This window comes from Tachyglossus aculeatus, chromosome 25, assembly GCF_015852505.1.
Source record: "Tachyglossus aculeatus isolate mTacAcu1 chromosome 25, mTacAcu1.pri, whole genome shotgun sequence".
Classification (NCBI taxonomy): Eukaryota; Metazoa; Chordata; class Mammalia; order Monotremata; family Tachyglossidae; genus Tachyglossus; species Tachyglossus aculeatus.
In genome coordinates this window covers 19,084,094-19,104,836 of record NC_052090.1, presented here as the reverse complement: position 1 = coordinate 19,104,836, position 20,743 = coordinate 19,084,094, and the positions used below count along the sequence as shown (strand labels likewise).

The following is a 20,743-nucleotide window of genomic DNA, read 5'->3' as shown; positions in this document are numbered from 1 at the left end:
CGTTGAGAGAAAATATGTACAAATTAAAGGCATAATCCATGCCCTCAAGGTGCTTACAATCTGATGAATCAGACAATCAGTGGTATTTATTGAGTGCTTACTCATGAAGAACACTGTACTAAGTGCCTGGGAGAGTACAACATAACAGAAATGGCAGACATGTTCCCTTATGAAAACAAGTTTACAGCCTAGGGGAACTAAGGAAGAATGCCATAATCAGGTTTGGCAGTACTTTAGAGTATTATTAAGATTTGTGCTTTACATGATTCAAATTATTTTCTGACTAGGTAGGTTACTGAGGGTTAAGGGTTAAATATTCTTACTGAGCTAGGGGTATATATTTACAGGTTAAATTGAGAGACTCCAGTGAGCATTTGGAAAATATGGAGAGGATAATCTCTGCTCCCCGTTTGCGGGGACAAGTTTGCATATGTCATTGGTATTCATAACCTAGCATTATTCCTCGACTCCCAATGACTTTTCAAATCAAATGTGAAAGCTATGGGTCAGAAGCCATCTATTTTTGTCTTGGAGGCTGCCACCTTTCCTTTTAGATGCAGGTCTCATTAATCCATGGTTTAATAACTTTTAATTAGATCACAGCAAAATGCTCTACTTGGGGATACCCTAGAAAACCACCTCATTAGAACTCGCCTGAAAATTAGCTAGTGCAGAATGCAGCAAGTGATTCCTTTGAGGACACTGGCTTCAGGAAAGATTTGTAGGCCTTTCTAGACCATCCATTTGCATTTGAAAGCAATTCCAGGTGTTAAATTGGGCCTTAAACTGAGGGTTTAAATTGTGAAAGGTCTTATAGAAGCTCTGATTTTTTTTTTCTTCTCCTCATCCCCATCCTCCCCCTCCAACCATTTCCATCTCCTGACATGAGACTTGGAAATCTACCCTGGCCTGGTAAGGAGGAGGAAGAAGTGCTTCACCCCTGTAATTTAAACAATTAAAGAACAGTTGCAATGACCTCTTTATCAAATCACCCTCATCACAACTGAAACGCTAATGGTTTCCCCAGTCACTTTGAGGTGAGGTTTCCTGTAGTTCTCTAGGAAAAGCTTTCCTGTTTGAAATTCACATTCCCTCCTTTTGTCCGATGAGTCTTCTTTATTGAACTTCACAGAAGAGTGCATCTGTTTGCTGTCTGTTTCCTAGACCTAGCAAGAGCTATTCCTTTAAGGCTTCCCAGTGGAATTTTTATTGCAGGACTGTTTCTCCTTGCTCCTGCTTCCCAGTCATTTCTCTGTGGATTTTTCCATCTCTCCTCTCTTGTCACTCCCTTTTCTTCCCCCCCCACTCTTTGTTTTTCTCCAGTTCTTCTTGAAGTGCCTTTCCTTACAGTTTTTTAGACCTATACAATTATAGTCTGTAAAACTGTTCAATAAGGTGTCCATAGTTTTTTTTTCAGAATTTTGCAGTTTTTAAAAATCCAAGTAAATAATAAAACACTCGCTGGGAAAGCACAGCACGAGAGAAAGGTTGTAAACTGGTAAGACACATATATCCTTGAATTTCTCTAGTGCCACTTGCTGAAATATATTTTCTCTTTGGCACAAACAAAAATGTCTGCAAGAACTTGACAGGGTAGAAGCAAAAGTCTGGATAAAAAATGAAAGTGTCGGTGACTCTCCCTTCTCCCTGACTTTCAACTAGAGCAGATTCCATTTTTTAGGTGAATGTAAGTATACTAAATTGATTGTTAGATCCTAATGGTTGCAATTAGTCATTGCTTCACTTAACTGATGATGCCTTTAGGCTGATGGTATTGTAGCAAAGCAGGCAATTTTCCAATTTTCCACCTCTTCTTCCTTTCCTCACTCCTTCCCTTCATTCTCCACTCCCCTCCCCACATTCCTCCCCTTAGCCCACTTTACAGCCTTTAATTTGTAGGTGAAGCATTTATTATGTTGAGGTTGATCTGAGTGGAAAGTGGTATTTCGAGAATAATTTTTTTTACTGGTATTTGTTAAGCGCTTACCATGTGCCAGGCACTGTACTAATTGCTAGGGTAGATACAAGAAAATCAGATTGGACACAGTTCCACATGGGACTAACAGTCTTAATCCCCATTTTACAGATAGGCACTTGAGGCACAAAGAAGTTAAGTGCCCAAGGTCACAAGACAGACAAGTGGCAGAGCTGAGATTAGAATCCAGGTTCTCTAATTCCCAGGCCTGTGATTTTTCTACTAGGCCAAGTACTGTACATGGAAGTGAGAAAAGCACTATATATAAACTGAAAACTAACTTTCACCCTATCTCAGACATAAATAGATGAGATATGGATAAATGTTTTCCCAAACTTTAGGAGTGTTGAGGAAAGGATTCAAATATCCTTTAGTCCCTTTCCCTCCCCAACAAATTTGTTTAAAGAGCACATTTTGCTGTTTTTCATAATAATAATAATAGTTGTATTTTATTCACCCAGTAGTATTTATTGAGTGCTTACTATGTGCAGAGCACTGTACTAAGCATACTAACAATAAACAGACACATTCCCTGCTCACAATGAGCTTATAGTCTAGAGGGGGAGACAGACATTAATATAAATAAGTAAATTACAGATATGTACATAAGTGCAGCACTGTGCCAAGCACTAGGAAAATACAAGATAATTATCATTTACATTTGCATTTTTGTAAGTTTGTCAGAGAATAAGGGCGGTGGAAGGAATAAGAAATTTAAACGTGCATGTCCAGTGTGAAAAGAAGTTGGAAATCTGGACAATGGATTTTTCCCTCCATTAGTGGGGAGAGTATTATGGTCACACCTCCACAATGCCTATTTATTGGTGAGTTGGAGTGGATATAAGGGATTTTAAGTGGTTGCTGGAACTCATTTATTATTCAGGTGAACCTACAAAGAATTTATGGGACATCGAAGATCATGTTGGTTCCTTTTATTTGACTTCTGTACTCCTCTCTGATGTCTAGTCTCATACTGTCAACCTCTCAACACTCTCTTCCCATGGTCCTTTCTTTCTCTCCTTTAGACCCCGCCCCCTCTCTCCAGGGTATTACCGCACAGAAGGTTCTATATTACTTATCCAGAATATGCGTCCTTCCTTCTGCCGGCGTGCCCCATTTTGTCACGCTAACAAAAACTCTAGGCTGCTTTTGTTTTTTCCACCTGAAGCAGAATTAAATTTCAGGGCCATGCTTACTTAAGTCTCTTCTTGTGGTAATATCATTATCCCTGGGGCGACAGTTAGTAAAGTCCTATAGAACTCCTCATGAGAAGCAGCGTGGCTCAGTGGAAAGAGCACGGGATTGGGAGTCAGAGGTCCGCTGCTTGTCAGCTGTGTGACTTTGGGCAAGTCACTTAACTTCTCTGTGCCTCAGTTCCCTCATCTGTAAAATGGGGATTAAGACTGTGAGCCTCACGTGGGACAACCTAATTACCTTGTATCCTGCCCCAGCACTTAGAACAGTGCTTCGCACATAGTAAGTGCTTAACAAATACCATTATTATTATTATGTTCCCTCCCAAACCCCCTCCTCCTCCTGACTTTCCCATCACTGTAGACAGCACCATCCTCCTCTGTGCCTCACAAGCCCGTAACCTTGGCCCTTGCCCCGACTCATCTCTCTCATTCAATGCACATATTCAGTCTGTCACCAAATTCTGTCACTAAAATCCACCCATTCTTCTCCATTCAAACTGCTACCATGTTAATCCAAGCAATTCTCCTAGCCCACCTTGATTATGCACCAGCCTCTTTGCTTCCTGTTGCTCTCCATTCTGCTCCATTCTTCACTCAGCTGCCCGGATCATTTTTCTACAAAACCATTCAGTCCACGTTTCCCCACTCCTCAAGAACCTCCAGTGGTTCCCATCCACCTCTGCATCAAACAGAAACTTTTTAGTATAGGCTTTAAAGCACCTGGTCACCTTACCCCTCACACCTTTCCTTCCTGATTTCCTGCTACATTCCAGCCTGCATACTTCACTCCTCTAATGCCAACCTACTTACTGTTCCTCAGTCTCATCTATCTTGCCGCCGACCCCTCACGCATGTCCTGCCTTTGGCCTGGAATAATAATAATAATGGCATTTATTAAGCGCTTACTATGTGCAAAGCAATGTTCTAAGCGCTGGGGAGGTTACAAAGTGATCCGGTTGTCCCACAGGGGCGCTCACAGTCTTCATTCCCATTTTACAGATGAGGGAACTGAGGCCCAGAGAAGTTGAGTGACTTGCCCAAAGTCACACAGCTGACAAATGGCAGAGCCTGGATTTGAACCCATGACCTCTGACTCTAAAGCCCGCGCTCTTTCCACTGAGCCATGCTGCCTCCCTCTTCACTTCCAACAGACGTTCACTCTCTGTTAAAGGTGCATTTCTTCTAAAAGGCCTTGCTCAACTAAGCTTTCATTTCCTCTTCTCCCACTCCTTTCTCCATCATCCCTGCACTTGGACTTGCACCCTTTATTCAGCTCCACCCCCCAACCTGACAGCCCCATAGCACTTATGTTCACATCTGTAATTTAATTTATATTAATATCTGTCTTCTGCTCTAGACTGTGAGCTCATTATGGGTAGGGAATGTGTTTACCAACTCTTATATTGTGGTCTCCCAAGTAGTGCTGAGTACAGTGCTCTTTACACAATAAGTGCTCAATAAATATGATTGATCGATTGGTCCTACAATCTTTTTCATTCATTCAATCGTATTGAGCGCTTACTGTGTGCAGAGCACTGTACTAAGTGCTTGGGAAGTACAAGTTGGCAGCATATAGAGACGGTCCCTACCCAACAACGGGCTCACAATCTCTTTGCAGTCAGGATTATTTTATTCCCTTTTAGGTTGATTTGGCATGAAATGCAGAGCAAGCTAGAGGCTGCTATCCTAGTGACATTCTGTATTTACCGGTGGGGCAAGTGCTTGCATTGATTTCTTGCTCTGGTTAACTGTACCCGCCAGATTAACCTGACATTCCCTTGACCACATGTACTGAGAAATTGATTGCCCAAAGCCTGGAAAAATAGTTCTTCAATTTTTCAGATATTGAATAACTCAATAGAGGTACACAAAGTAGCTAAGTTTACGAAAAGCTCAAAAATTCATATTTTAATAATTTAACTAATAGTGCCTCTAAAGAAACACTCTCCTTAATTTGACCTAATTTTACTTTACATCCATCAGTTGGAAGGTATAGGATAAGCCATCTTTAATGAGCTTTTTAGAAAATGAGCTTGGATATAGTGTAACCTCCTACTTGGAGCTTACGGGTCCCTGTAGGATACAATATATTTTCCCCAAAGATGGTGTCGTAGTATTTAGTTACAGTAAGGTATTGGTGGGAGGAAGCCACAGATCTCTCTTTGGTGGAAAATTTCACAATCCAGTCATCCTGGAAACGATCCACTCTTCCTCATTGAGAAGCAGCGTGGCATAGTGGAAAAAGCACTGGCCTGAGAGTCAGAGGACCTGGGTTCTAATCCTGGCTCCGCCGTCTCTCTGCTGGGTGACCCTGGGCAAGTCACTTAACTTCTCTATGCTTCAGTTACCTCATCTGTAAAATAGGGATTGAAGCTGTGAGCCCCACTGGGACATGAGCTGTGTGTCTACCCTGATTAGCTTGTTTCTACCCCAGTGCTTAGTACAAGTGCCTGGCAAATAGTAAGTGCATAACAAATACCATAAAAAATTTAAAAAGTTGGGGGAGGGGAGAGAGAGAGAGAGAAAGAGAAAGAGAGAAAATGTATGTGTGTATATATATTACACACATATATTTTCTCTCTCTTTAAAAAGTTGGGGGAGGGGAGAGAGAGAGAGAAAGAGAGATAATATATGTGTGTAATACACACATATATTTTCTCTCTCTTTTTCTCTCTCTCTCCCCTCCCCCAACTTTTTAAATTTTTTTATGGTATTTGTTATGCACTTACTATTTGCCAGGCACTTGTACTAAGCACTGGGGTAGAAACAAGCTAATCAGGATATATATATATATATATATATATATATATATATATATATATATATATATATATATATATATATGATTGTCTGTAGAAGGAAGCAGAAGGAAAGCAGAAAATGCTACTCCCCTTCCTTTCCTCCTTTTTTTGCCTTCCTCCAGCTCTGAGTGGGTGCCCTTTGCCCACTCGGCGCTCTTCTTCTGGCTCTCCTTCCCCTGCCAGTCTTCTCCCACTTTCATTTCATGAAGACGGTTTCCCTGGCATCCAGCCATCTTCCCCAGGTCCTTTAGGCTGCCCTCTCCAAATCCCCGCCTTGGAACTGGGGCTGGAGTCTTAAGTGAGGACATGAAGATTGTCTCCCAATCCCTCTTTTGGTTTCTAGGTGGGCCGAGGTGCTTCTTGACTCCTCTAATTCCCCACTCTGGTCTGGTTGGGCTGTGGCCCCTCTTCCCTCCTCTGCCAGGTTCTGGGATTGGGAATGGGCCTTACTACCAGAAGCAGCAAGGCATAGTGGAAAGAGCCCAGGCCTTAGAGTCAGAGGATCTGGGTTCTAATCCTGACTCTGCCTCATACCTACTTGTGTGATCGTGGGCAAGTCATTTAACTTTTCTGTACTTCAGTTTCCCCATCTGCAAAATGGGGATGCAGTCCTACTCCTGCTTAAATTGTGAGCCGCATATGTGACAGAGACTTTGTCTAACCTGATTAACTTGTATCTACCGCAGTGCTTAGAACAGCACTTCAATCAATCAATTAATTGTATTTATTGAGTGCTTACTGTGTGCAGAGCACTGTTCTAAGCACTTGGGAAGTACAAGTTGACAACATATAGAGACAGTCCCTACCCAACAGTGGGCTCACAGTCTAAAAGGGGGAGACAGAGAACAAAATCAAACATACTAACAAAGTAAAATAAATAGATATGTACAAGTAAAATAAATAAATAAATAAATAGAGTAATAAATATGTACAAACATATATACATATATACAGGAGCTTAAGTCATGAGCTTAAAACTGACACTTGACACACAGTAAGTCCTTAACATGTGAAATAATTATTTATCATTATTGTTATTATGCTTACCCACCATCAATCTGGCCACAAGACTGATGAGCTGGTCCCTTCAGACTTGGTTTGTTGAGGTGCAGGGTATGTTACATTTCTGACTGTAATACTAAAACATACTTTCTTAACCTGAGTGATTGGCACTTCTATTTCCAAGTCATGATGAATGTTTATTACTGAGGCAAGAAACAAAAATTATGCTACTCAATCACAAAGCACACAAATATGTTTTTGGCACTGACCTCTTTTTTAGTTTGTCACATTGAACTAGGAGTTTCTGGAAGGATTTTAAAGTGTCGTCTAAGTCTGAACTGTGCAAAAGCAATATGCATTTCTCCACAAAGAACCCAATTGTGAAATAGTGCACCACAGGGAAAAATTATTTCCTGATTATAATCTGTGATTATTTTATGTCCCAAGTGTATGATTTTTAGTCATGGTATTTGAATATGTTTTCTTCTGCTCATAAATAACAGATCCATTTTTGGACCTTGTGAAAGCATTCACTTGAGTAATAATCCATTGCCGGAAATTCATAGTTAATGGAGAGAAACAGGTCTAGTAATGAGAAAAAGATGACTATAAGATCTATTCTGCTAATGAACATATTGCATGAGTTCTTTATATAGTAAAATCTCATTAATTTGAACCCCATTAATCCAGAATTAGTGATAATTCAGACACCATCATAATTATCTGTAGTATTATTTGAAGGCCTATGAATGCAAAGCACTGTACTAACACTTGGGTGAATTCAACAGAAGCAACACACATTCTCTGCCCTCAAGGAGTTTCCAATCTAATGTCAAACTTAGCATTATCATTATTTTTGGCTTTCTTCCATCTCCCTTATCTATTTTGCCCTAGGAAGGCAGACTTGGTTTAAAGAAGGAGATACTTTGTATGTGTTGGCAATGGTGACTCTATATAGAGTATAGAGGCTAGATGGTGACAGGCGTCTAATCCTGTTTTTGCAGTAGGGTTCAGTTCTCTGTTGTCTTTGAGCTTCCAAACAAAATAAGCTGAGCAGCAGTATGGCCTAGTGAATAGAGCCTGGAAGTCAGAAGGGCCTGGGTTCTAATCCCAGCTCCTCCACCTGTCTGCTGCATGACCTTGGGCTAGTCATTTAACTTTTCTGTGCCTCAGTTTCCACATCTGTAAAGTGAGGGTTAGGACAGGGACTGTATCCATCCTGATTAGGTTGTATCTACCCCAGCGTTTAGTACAGTGCCTGGCTCATAATAAGTGCTTGACCTACACCATCAGAAAAGTCGTCACAGACAGCAAGGCACAGTTCATTGAAGGAAGTGCACCTTTGTGGAAGGCGATCCTGCTATCTGGTGAACTCCTCCTAGGTTATCTGAATTCATGCTGCTTCTCTGAGCTGCTTCTGTTCTAGTTGGGCCTGGGATTCGAACAGGGGATGAGGTAGCGGAAGAGGCAGGGTTGGGCTTCTGATGCTTATCAGTCAGTGGACACTTACTGTGTACAGAACACTGTACTACGTGCGTGGGAGAGAACATGACACAGAGTTGTTAGGCACATCCCCTGCCCATAAGAAACTTATAGTCTAGAGGCTGTCCCCCAGCCAGCCCTTTCTGCCCTGTGCAGACAGCTCTGAGCCCCATGTTTCCACCCCATCCTGAGGAGCCAAGGGCTGCAAGACATGTGACCATGGCGGCCACTGGGCCTATAGCTTATGGAGTCATCTCCCCTCTTCTGGCCGCCTCCACCCACTCTCCCCCTATTGTACTCTCCCAAGTGCTTAGTATGGTGCCCTGCACACAGTGGGCACTGAAAAAATACCAATGATTGACAATGTTCTATATAGTACTTCTGAAGTTAAGGGTCATGATCCTCCAGATAATATCTAAATCTCGTGACTTTGTAAACAATCCTTTGAAATCAGAAAAAAAAAATTGCAAAATTAAGGTCACGCTTCTTAAAAGACATTTCCTGTATTCTCCTGTCTTTTTAACTTTAATTAAATTTGGTGCATTTTTGTTTGCACGTTGCTAAGAGTGGGGGGGGGGGGGAAAGTAGCCATTTCTTACCTCAGACATTCATTGTAGACCTCTTTGTAAATGTTAAAGTTTTTTTTTGAAAACTTCTAATTTTACAGAACCTTTTAAATCATTCCTTGCCTTTTCATCCTTTCTACCATTCCTGTAATCAGTTTCATTGCTCTTCTCTAGACCTTTTGTACTTTTGATAATCTTTGAGAAGGGATCAAAAGTAAATACCATATGTTCTCAACCCAGAACAAGAGAGGACCAAAGCTTCAATTTAACATGAAAGTAAATCTATATTCTTTATTCTCTTCCATTAAAACCTAGTTTTTCGTTATCACTGCTCAATGAATAGATGTCTTCATTGTGGGCATGTAATAATGGCTTGATCTTTATCCTGGAGAGATTTCAGCTAATTTTGAATCCACTGTGGTGCACAAACTCTGTTAGAATTGTTCAGACCAGTCCAATATGTATTGCTTTTGCTACTCAGCTTTGAATTTAATTTACTAGTATGGTGCTCTTTTTTGTCCCAGCAAAGTTCCCAATTACTAATTTCATTCCTTCTTTGTGGAGGTTTTCCAAAGCAGAGTGTTTGTGGACTGGTTGATATAAATTTATACCATTTGCCAAATTTTATATTATTTTTGTGCAGCCTCCAGATTCTCATCACTTCCATCTTCTCATTCTTTTTCCCCTCTGATACCTTTTCCCTCTCCTTTTCTCTCCTACACCTTTTCTCTCCCCTCTTTAATTCTCCCTCTTCTTTTCAATATACCTTTTTATTTCATCCATGTCATGAATTGATATTTTTCCAATACCCCCAATATTGGAACACCACTGATGAAGATGATCCTGTTTTTCATAGCCAGGTAACATGTTATTGCTGTTATGAGTTTCTCCATGATGGTGGTCATAAATTCCTTCTTAACTGTTTGATGAATGGATTTAAGATCCTCCACTAGACCCTAATATCCTTGAGGGCTGGGATTTTGTTAGCCTCTGGTATTGTACTCTTGCAAATGCTTAGTCCAGCGTTTTACACACAGTAAGTGCTCAATAAATACCATTGACTGATTGATTGGGATGAACTCACCAGTGAACATCCAACGTTCCACTAAAGTTAAAGCAGGAAAAGAACTGCAAAAGACTTTTACTCTGTACGGCTGGGATTAACCATAAAAATCAGAAAGCTAGAAAGGGTCTCAAGAAGTTGCTGATCTGCCCCTTATTGCTGAGTAGGTAAATGACTTAAGCAGGAACAGCCTTATGCTTTACCTTTTTTAGACATGATTTAGTTAATCCCTAGCTTTCTGGCTTGCTTTTCTGGATATTTAGGGTTAAAGAATTTTATTCTGCCTCTATATTATTCTGCAACTGTGACTGTGGTTTTAGACCACAACCGGAAAAGCTTTCATTTCACCTCCACGGAGTAGCAGAGGATGATGATGAAAATCAGGCTCCTGTTCATCACTGGAGGCTTAATTGCTTAAGTGCTTACTATGCCAGACACTGAAATGAACACTGGGGTAGATGCAAGCTAATCAGGTTGGACCCAGTGCAAGACCCACATGGAGCAGTCTTAATCCCCATTTTACAGATGAGGTAACTGAGGCACAGAGAAGTGACTTGCCGAAGGTGACACAGCAGACAAGCGGTGGAGCCGGGATTAGAACCCAGTTTAGCAAGTGTCAGAAATACCTTGGGTTTTCAAATAATGATCCCTTGTGCAATCTTTCAAATGACATGTTTTGCAGAGGAGTCAAGGGTATTCAGTCAATCAATCAATCAATCACTGATATTTATTGAGCTATTACTGCATACTGAGCACTGGACTAAGTGCTTCATAGAATACAATACAGTTGATAGATATGATCCCCACCCACAAGGAGCTTGAATCTAGATGGTGTTTGTGTATTAAGATTTTAAAGTAAATCATCAAACTTCTGTAAATAAGGAAGGACTTAGTGGGAAGACACAGTGTATATTTTTCTCTTTTGTTTTGTCTCTTTGATAAGAATGACTTTTCAGTTTCACCAAGTAATATATGGACAACGGGACACTATGTTGTGTCAAGGTTGCTGTTGAAATTCTGATTTTATTTGGCAACACTCTTTTATTTCACAACATCTTAAAGATAGGGTATATTTTGTTTCCAGTAATTTTTTGTAGATGGTACATATTTTGTACATATTTACTATTCTCTTGTACATATTTACTATTCTATTTATTTTATTTTATTAATATGTTTTGTTTTGTGTCTGTCTCCCCCTTTTAGACTGTGAGCCTGCTGTTGGGTAGGGACCATCTCTATATGTAGCCAACTTGTACTTCTCAAGCGCTTAGTACAGTGCTCTGCACACAGTAAGCGCTCAATAAATACGATTGAATGAATGCATGGTTCATCTAAAGACGACATAATTCATGGTGTTTTAACAGTGTAATTCCAACTTTAAGGAGACTCTGATTTTTGCCATAGATAGTCACAATTCAAAAAAGGGAAAATCACCTTCTGTTATGTACTATAAAGACAAGTCGTTTTTTTCTGCCATGGAAAGGTTGTAAGTATATAAAGTAGTATTTCATCAGAAATGATACTTTAGCAGAAATATTTAGGCCTCATTTGAGGGCTTTTGAGAAACTTATGTTTGATCAGAAAATGCAAATTACTAGTAATTAGACTATTAATACATCTAAAGTTTATTTTCATTCATTCATTCAATCGTATTTATTGAGCTCTTACTGTGTGCAGAGCACTGTACTAAGCACAGTCTAGAAGTTGAGTATCCTCATAAATGTGAAAATAGTAAGGATGTTATTCTGTAGTCTGAACATTTTTTTTTCAGGTGTTTATGGTGAGAAGTGACATCTCAGGCTTTTAAAAATACATCACCAATATTTTCCCCAGTACCCGAATCATTGCTTCGGCAATAACCAAAGCATTTAGAAGCAAAAACTCATTCTTTCAGGCAACTTGGGGATTGGGGATATGTTAAAAAGTAGCACAGCCTAGTGGATGGAGCAGGGGGCTGGGAGTCAGAAGGACCTGGTTCTAATCCTGGCAAGTCACTTAACTTCTTTGTGCCTCAGTTATCTCATCTGCAAAATGGAGATTAAGATTGTGAGTCCCTTGTAGGACACGGACTGTGTCTAACTTGACTAGCTCATATTCATTCATTCATTCGTATTTATTGAGCACTTACTGTGTGCAGAGCACTGTACTAAGCGCTTGGGAACTACAAGTTGGCAACATATAGAGACGGTCCCTACCCAACAGTGGGCTCACAGTCTAGAAGGTGGGCTAACAGTCTAGAAGATGCACCCCAGCACTTAGTGCAATGCCTGTAACATAGTAAAGGCTTAACAAATACCATTAAAAAAAACCCCAAAAAAGATGTGAAATGCAGTCACTGTCATTTTCATCAACAAGTATCAACAACAGTAGATATTGGGCAATCTCCTGCCCAGCCCATCCCAGCCCATTCTGAGACAAGGCAGTCTATCACTGGCCTGGTTCCTAACAGGTCTGACTTCACTTTTAGGGGGTGAGAGTGAGGATTGGAGGTGGGTATGGTCCAGGTGGATCACATATTTGGGCTGCTGGGACATGTAGTTCTGTCACCTGCACAGTGACTCCTGTGACATGGGTCACTCAAGTCAATTCTCCTCCTCATCCCCACTTATCCTCGCTCCCCTCCCATTAAACCCCTGCTCGTACACTTGGCTCTTCTCAAGGCAGTGTACTCACAGTGCCTTGTTTTCATCACTCTCGCCTCTGACCTCTTGCTCACATCCTCTCTTATGCAGGGAGCTTTCTCCCTCAGCACATCTGGCAGACCACTGCTCTCCTCCCCTGATTAAGATCTTAATTCTCCACACTATTTTCTCCCTACTGCAATTCAGCCCCTCTGTGTCATCTAAGCACACAGGCACTTACCCACTGTCCAGTGCACTTATATACACATCTTTATACTCTATTGCTTCTCCCTACTGTAATTTATTTTAATGTCTTTCTCCTCTGCTGGATGGTAGGTTCTTTGAGGGCAGGAATCACATGGACTGTCTCTGTTTGCTCTATCAAGTGCTCAGCAATCAATCAGTCAATCAATCGTGTTTATTGAGCGCTTACCGAGTCCAGAGCACTCTACTGCGTGCTTGAGAGAGTACAACACAGCACTATAACAGGCACATTCTCTGCCCACAATGAGCTTGCAGTCTAGAGGGGGAGATAGACATTAATATAAATAAATTATGGATATGTACATAAGTGCTGTGGGGCTGGAGGGACAGTGAATAAAGGGAGCAAGTCAGGGTAACGCAGAAGGGAATGGGAAAAGAGGAAAAGAGGGTTTAGTCAAGGAAGGCCTCTCAGAGATGTGCCTTCAATATGGCTTTGAAGGTGGGGAGGGTAATTGTATGCTCTGCCCATAATAAGTGCTCAATAAATACCATTGATTGATTGAAATGCACTTTGAAGTTCAAGCACAGTCTCTGAAGTTAAGGGACATCTTCTAGAGTGTGAACTCATTATGGGCAGGGAATGTGGCTGCTAATTCTGTTGTATTGTACTCTCTCTCAAGCACTTGGTACAGTGTTCATTCAGTCGTATTTATTGACCACTTACTGTGTGCAGAGCACTGTATTAAGTGATTGGGAGAGTACAATAACAATGAACAGACACATTCCCTGCCCACAGTGTTGTGTTCTGCAAACAATAAGCACTCAATAAATACCATCGATTGTCTGACTGATTGATCTTTTAGAAAGTCAGGCAAAAAGATCTCAGTCCCAGTCAGTGAGCATGACCTTAAAGGTCCATAATTTCCGAAATAAAGATGTTGCTATTGTTTAGGTGTCTATTAATGCCTCAGCTGTCCTGGCCCTGTTGGCTAAGGAGGGAAAGGCAGCCAGAACTGTTTAGTGATAGATTGCCAAAGCTGTCACCCAGAGTTTTCTCAGCTGCTTCTCACTGCCCCCGGCCAAATCTCAAAAACTGGCTCCTCTTCCACAGGGCAGTTGGGCAGCAAAGAATATCCTGTGCCAGCTATCATCTTGTGTTGACAGCCATTTGGCAAAGTTTACCATTACACCATTTTTCTTTTAGAGGTCAAGAAGTTGAGACACGGGGAAGTGAAATGACTTGTTCGAAGTAACATGCAGACAGTCAACTTGAGGGAGGGTCGTGCAGAGACATATCCATTCCTAGCTTGTGTAGTGGCTAGTGAATGGAAGGCTGTGTTGGGCAGCAGTGGCATGGGAGAAAATTGAGGGCAGAGACTCAAGTTTACTGCTTGGAAGGAGGCAATGGTAAACCACTTCCATATTTTTACGAAGAAAACTCTTTGGATCCGCTACCAGAACAACCGCGGTTGGAGGTGGGGCGTTCTGGGAGAGATATGTCCATGGTATCGCTATGGGTCGAAGACGACTTGACAGCATAAGACAAATTCCTCAGTAGTAGTCATTATCGTCGTATAAATGATTTGTCTGCTATGTCCTTTCCCACCCACACTAGATTTTAAGCTCCTCAAACCCCAGGATTGTGTGTTCTAACTCCATTGTACTCTCTCAAACCCTTAGTAAATGTGGTTCTTCTACTGTGTGCAAGCACTGTTCCAAGCACTGGGAAAATAGATTCATGGTGAGAATAAGACACAGCCATTGGTCCCAAAAGCTACACCATTTTAGTATAAGCGGGAGAGGAGGAACTAGTGACAGCCCTGAGGAAAATTTGCCTTTTAAGTGGTGATACTTGGCTGTAATGAGCACATTCTCGGTAATATCTGAAATTCCTGTGATGCTCCTCCACATAAATCTGAATATCTCTGGTTCTTCCTTTACACTTAATGAGAATAGATCTTTTTTTAATGGCATTTGCTTAAGTGTTTACTATGTGCCAGGCACTGTACAAAGTGCTGGAATACATACAAATTAATTAAGTTGGAAATAGTCCATGTCCCACATGGGGCTCACTGTCTTAATCCCCAGTTTATGGATGAGGTGAGTGAGGCACAGAGAAGTTAAGCGACTTGCCCAAGATCACACAGCAGACAAGTGGTAGAGCTGGAGCTAAAACCTACATCTTCTCATTGTGGACAGGGAATGTGCCCGTTTATTGTTGTATTGTACTCTCCCAAGTGCTTAGTACAGTGCTTTATACATAGTAAGCAGTCAATAAGAATGAATGAATGACTTCCAGCCCCATGCTCTATCCACTAGACCATGTGGTTTCTCTGAGCCAAGTGACCTGAAAAGCGCTTAGTACAGTGCTCTGCACCCAGTAAACACCCAATAAATCAATCAATCAATCATATTTATTGAGTGCTTACTATGTGCAGAACACTGTACTAAGTGCTTGGGAAGTACAAATTGGCAGCATATAGAGACAGTCCCTACCCAACATTGGGCTTACAGTCTAAAAGGGGGAGACAGAGGACAAAGCCAAACATACTAACAAAATAAAATAAAATAAAAAATAAAATAAAATAAAATAAAATAAAATAAAATGTGATTGATTGAAAAGCAAAAGCTTTATGAGAGTCCCATATTATTTAGAACATTGTCTTGAATGATGAGACCTCTTTTTCTGGTCCATTTCAGAACATTTTCCCATTCAGTCTTCAGTGCTACACTACTATGATACTATTTATGTTTTTAATAAGACATCCCATTCACCTTTAAGATAACTGACTATTAAGCTGCCAGGAAGCCCTCGCTAATTTTTTCATTGAGAAAATAAATGATTGTAAGGTCAGTGGTGCAGCATTCTCAGTTTCATAACATTCAAGATGTGTCCATAGTTCAGGGTTAAGCACATTAGGATTAATGTCCTTCAGGCGCTAATAAATATCTTTATCATCAGACATGCAATATCTCAGTACTTGATATCGACAGCATTACCATGGCCCCAGAAGATTTTGGCTGAAAGATTTGTATATATAGAAACTGTAATACCATATGATCTGATTGTGTAATCACGAACAATTGTAGAGGTTTTAAAATATGTAATGGTTATTGCTGGTCAAGAATGTTACATTGATTGCTTTCGGTTATTTTAGAAAGCATGAGCATATATTCAGGGTTGTCTAATTCCCCTGCTCTCCCGGTTTTATCCCTCCAAATATCACCCCAGCACTTTGTGCCAACCACACATTTATGTATTCACAACTTCCCAGAGCACTTTTGTACACACTTTATTATGCCACCCACTTTCCTTCTTCTTCTTTGTAAATTATTTTTATTTTGTCTGTCTCTCCTTCCCCGTCCACACTAGTTTTAAGCTCCTCAAAGCTCAGGATCGTGTGTTCTGACTTCATAGTACTTTCTCAAACTCTCAGTATAGTGCATTGCATGCAGGCAGCTAATAAATATGACTGATTAATTGATTGAATGTAAATAAGGGTAAGAGAAAGAGACCAGGCAGATGTATCCCAGAGTCTTTCTGGGTACTTTTTTTGTAGCAAAAAAATTGAGATGTTATGTTTATGAGATACTATTATTAAATACTGCAACAGTTTACCTATTACTGAGAGTAAGTAGCTACCATCAGTGGGAGAGGTCATGTGTATAAGGAATCAATGTAGCCTAGTGGATAGAACACGGGCCTGGGAATCAGAAGGACCTGGGTTCTAGTGCTGCTCCACCACTTGTCTGCTGTGTAACCTTTGGCTAGTAACTTAACTTCTGTACCCCAGTTTCTTCATCTGTAAAGTAGAGGATTAAGACTGTGAGCCCTGTGTGGGATATGGACTGTGTCCAACCTGATTATTGTATCTACTCCAGCACTTAGGACAGTGCTTGGTACATAGTAAATGCTTAACAAATACCATTAAAAAAAAATCAGGCGTCAACAAAGTAGTACTGAAGGAAAAAAACATTGTACTATTACCTAACCAGAACTTTTTGGCTGTCTCAGGGAGTCCAACTTCAGAATGACACTAACTAATTCCAATTTGTGTTGGTAATTGTTTGGCCAACTTTCCTTCAACCTCTTATTGCACTTATGTATTTATTTATGTCCATCCTCAACTCCTGTGTATAGAGGCATATTCAATATCTTTATAGCTCCCAGTTTAAGCTCCTTGAGGCAGGGAGTGTTTCTAACACGTCTTGTGTATCTCCCAGATGCTTAGTATAAAAGCAATAATTGTGGTATTATGTACTAGGTACCATGCTAGCCTCTGGAGGAGATACAACTCAATCAGTTCAAATGCAGTTCCTTGTCCCGGTGCCTAGTTCTCAGGAGATGCTCAGTAAACACCATTGCTATTGGCTTGTAATTAGGAAGACACATGTTAAGTACATTAAAATTTCATGTCTACCAACTCTGTTATACTGTACTCTCCCAAGCTCTCTGTACAGTGCTCTGTGCACAGTAAGTGCTCAATAAATACCACTCATTGGTTGATTTCTCTTTTGCCCATAGTGGCAGGTGACCCTTAGGTAAAACACATGCAGAACTTGGTTACCCTGGTATGGGAAGGACAGTTTCCCTTGCAACACAGTACTTTTTAACAGGAGGACCAAGCATTTATTTACTCTGTCCAACTGTTGACCTAGAGGGGAGAATCAGTTTTCTGCCTCTGGAATATTCCAACATTCCTACCCTAAGAAAAGTCACTAAAGTGTTCAACACCAGAATCAAAACTCCTGCTTTGATAAAACCAAGAATCCTAGCTCTAGTGAGCCTTTTAGTTCACTCCTGACCACCAGGGTAGTACTTAGTTATTTCCAACTCACTGTTTTCAATTTAAATGCGTTCCCTGCTCTTCTGGTACCTTCTCCAGCGTGTTCAGTTGGCCAGCAGTGTGCCACCCTGATATCATCACAAAGCAAGAAAGTGTATGTCACAGAGTGATGTCTCTTACTTCTCTTTTAGAAGTAAGTAAAAGGCAAATGGCACATTTATCCAGTCATTTGAAAGCTTCCTTGGGCTGAGATTTTTGCAGTTCATTTCTTTAAGATGGTTAACAGATGGGTCTCTGTCTTTCCCTCATCTACCCACAGAAAGAAAGGTTCAATATGAAACTTTTCTGATGGTGAATAGAAGGGTCATATGGTGATGTTTTCATGTTTTCTGAAAAGCATTGCCCTGGCAGGTAAAAACACTGTCGTCTGGTTGTTTTATGACATTAATTTTCATATCATGTTTCTGGAGCTTCACAGTCTCCCTCTTGTGGCTAATTTAATATTTCTTGAGTCCAAATTGGAAGAAAAAAAGTTAATCCGGTGAACAAATTCAGCAACAGTATGCTCAAACTACTTGTCTGTTATCATATTTTTGTCCTTTTAATGTTTTATATCACTTGCTGACAAATCATGGGAGTTGAATTGATAGGACAAGGTCTAGAGCTAAGGATTTTAAGTAGTTTAATGAAAGTGGGTAACTGGCCTTAAAAATAGAGCAGTGAAAATAGCTGGATAAAAAGTTTCCAGTGCTAGCCTCTTTAGTAAGAACTGTGCAAATTGCTGACTGTTTGACTTGACCACAGTGTAATTGACTGTCTCTATATGTTGCCAACTTGTACTTCCCAAGCGCTTAGTACAGTGCTCTGCACACAGTAAGCGCTCAATAAATACGATTGATTGATTGATTGAATTGCAGCTGTTTTATCTCTGCAGACTAAACACTCACAGCTTGGGGAAACACTGGAAACAGCCAGCCTTGTTGGGGACATAGTTTCTCGGAGGAGTTGTCCATTACCGTTTCAGAGGAATTTGAAATTAGAACATTTCCTTCCTCAACATTCCTGTTAGATAGTTTAGTGTCCATATCTTACCTCCATTTTTTAGGTGAGGAAGCAGCAGTCCAAAGAGATTTCAGTGATGTGGCTCATGGTCACCTGGCAAGTAGGTGGCAGAACCAGAGCTCAAGTGACTTTTCTTTCCACTTCCCACAGAGAGCTACCAGTTGCCATGCCTTAATCAGAAAGAACTTTTACTAAGCACTTGCAGTTTTTTAATGGTATGTTTTAAGCACTTACTCTGTGCCGGGCACTGTGCTAAGCACTGGGGTAGATACAAGCTCATCAGGTTGGATACAGTCCATATCCCACATGGGGCTCACCGTCTTCATCCCCATTTTACAGATGAGGTAACTGAGGCAAAGAGAAGTTAAATGACTCTTCCAAGGTCACACAGATGAGTGGCAGAGCCTGGGATTAGAACACAGGTCCTCTGACTCCCAAGCCTGTGCTATTGCCACTAAGCCATGGTGCTTCATTACACTTGCAATGTGTAAAATGCTGCACCCACTGCTGGGGAAGAAGTGCAGAGATATCAATTCAGATATGATAATGGGTACATAAGGAGTTCATGGTCTAAAGGAGGGATGGGGGATGACAGATATTTGGGGAGGGAGGGGAGAAAAAAGAACATAATCTAAAAGAAGCAAATTAAACACAACAACAGAGACAATAGCAGTCGATTGCTGGTTAATGGAGGATAGTCTCTGGTTTCCCCAGTTCCTGTCAGCTCCAACCCAGGTCACTTGGACTAAGCCGACTCAACATTCTGATGTTCCCAATAAAGTCCATGGCTTCAGGCCATATGGATCGAGTGAGGCTTTGCCTACCAGCCACTTCAAGTGAAAAGAGAAGGTATTAGATTATCCGCCTTTGTAGCAGCCAAGTGTTCCCTTCACATTTACCAAAATAAAAAGAAAAATATCAAGGCCAAAACCCTGAGAGATTTCATCCCTTTCCCTTATCTAAAGACTGTAAACCTGATTCCATTTCGTAATGTCACAACACAGCAGCAACCTATTTTTAGGTAATAATAATAGTAATAATAATGGTATTTGTTAAGTGCTTACTATGTGCAAAGCACTGTTCTAAGCGCTGGGGAGGTTACAAGGTGATGAGGTTGTCCCACGGGGGTGCTCACAGTCTTCATCCCCATTTTACAGATGAAGTAACTGAGGCCCAGAGAAGTGAAGTGACTTTCCCAGAGTCACACAGCTGATAAGTGGTGGAGCCGGGATTTGAACCCATGACCTCCGACTCCAAAGCCCGGGCTCTTTCCACTGAGCCATGCTGCTTCTCCAAGGTACACACGGTAGGGAATGGATTGTTGCTGAGAAGCAGTGGGGCCAAATGGAAAGACCCCAGACCAGGAGGTCAGAGACCTGGGTTCTAATTCCAGGTCCACCATTTGCCTGCTGTGTGACCATGGGCAAGTCACTTACCATCTCTGGACCTCACTTTCCTCATCTGTAAAATGGAGATTAATACCTGTTCTCACTCCTATACTTAGTCTGTGAGCCCCATGTGGGACAGGGACTGTTTCCAACCTGATTATTTTGTATCTATCCCAGTGATTAGAATGGTGCTTGGAACATAGTAAGTGCCAAGTAATATCATAATGATGATGATGATGATGATTGTACACATGTTTTTTATAACCTACCCACACCCAGATAGAGCTCAGTATTATAGCATCATCTTGCTAGAACTATGACTCGAAGTCTGCCTCCTTTGCTCCTGAAGATGAAGCTGGTGTATGTTTAATTTGGTAAATTCATGGAGTGCAATACTGAGCATGTATCACTGTTTACCTTCAGAATGAAGACCTGTTTGAAGGCATTCTAACTGTTGAATTTAGAAACTAAATTGGAAATATGAAAAATTGTTAAAGTTCCTGAGTTCCCCATAGCCACATTCTGTCTGTATTTCAGCCTCATATCTAATGAAGAAGATTTATTGAGATTTAGTTTTTGAGGTGATGTTCCTTTCA

At 40.9% G+C, this 20,743-nt stretch overlaps 1 protein-coding gene across 1 annotated transcript in view; it reads left to right on the top strand.

The window, feature by feature from the left end:
- The window catches only part of CA8 (carbonic anhydrase 8), a 76,009-nt gene that overhangs the window by 30,741 nt on the left and 24,525 nt on the right, over positions 1–20,743 (top strand). The gene's annotated exons all lie outside the window — the stretch shown is intronic.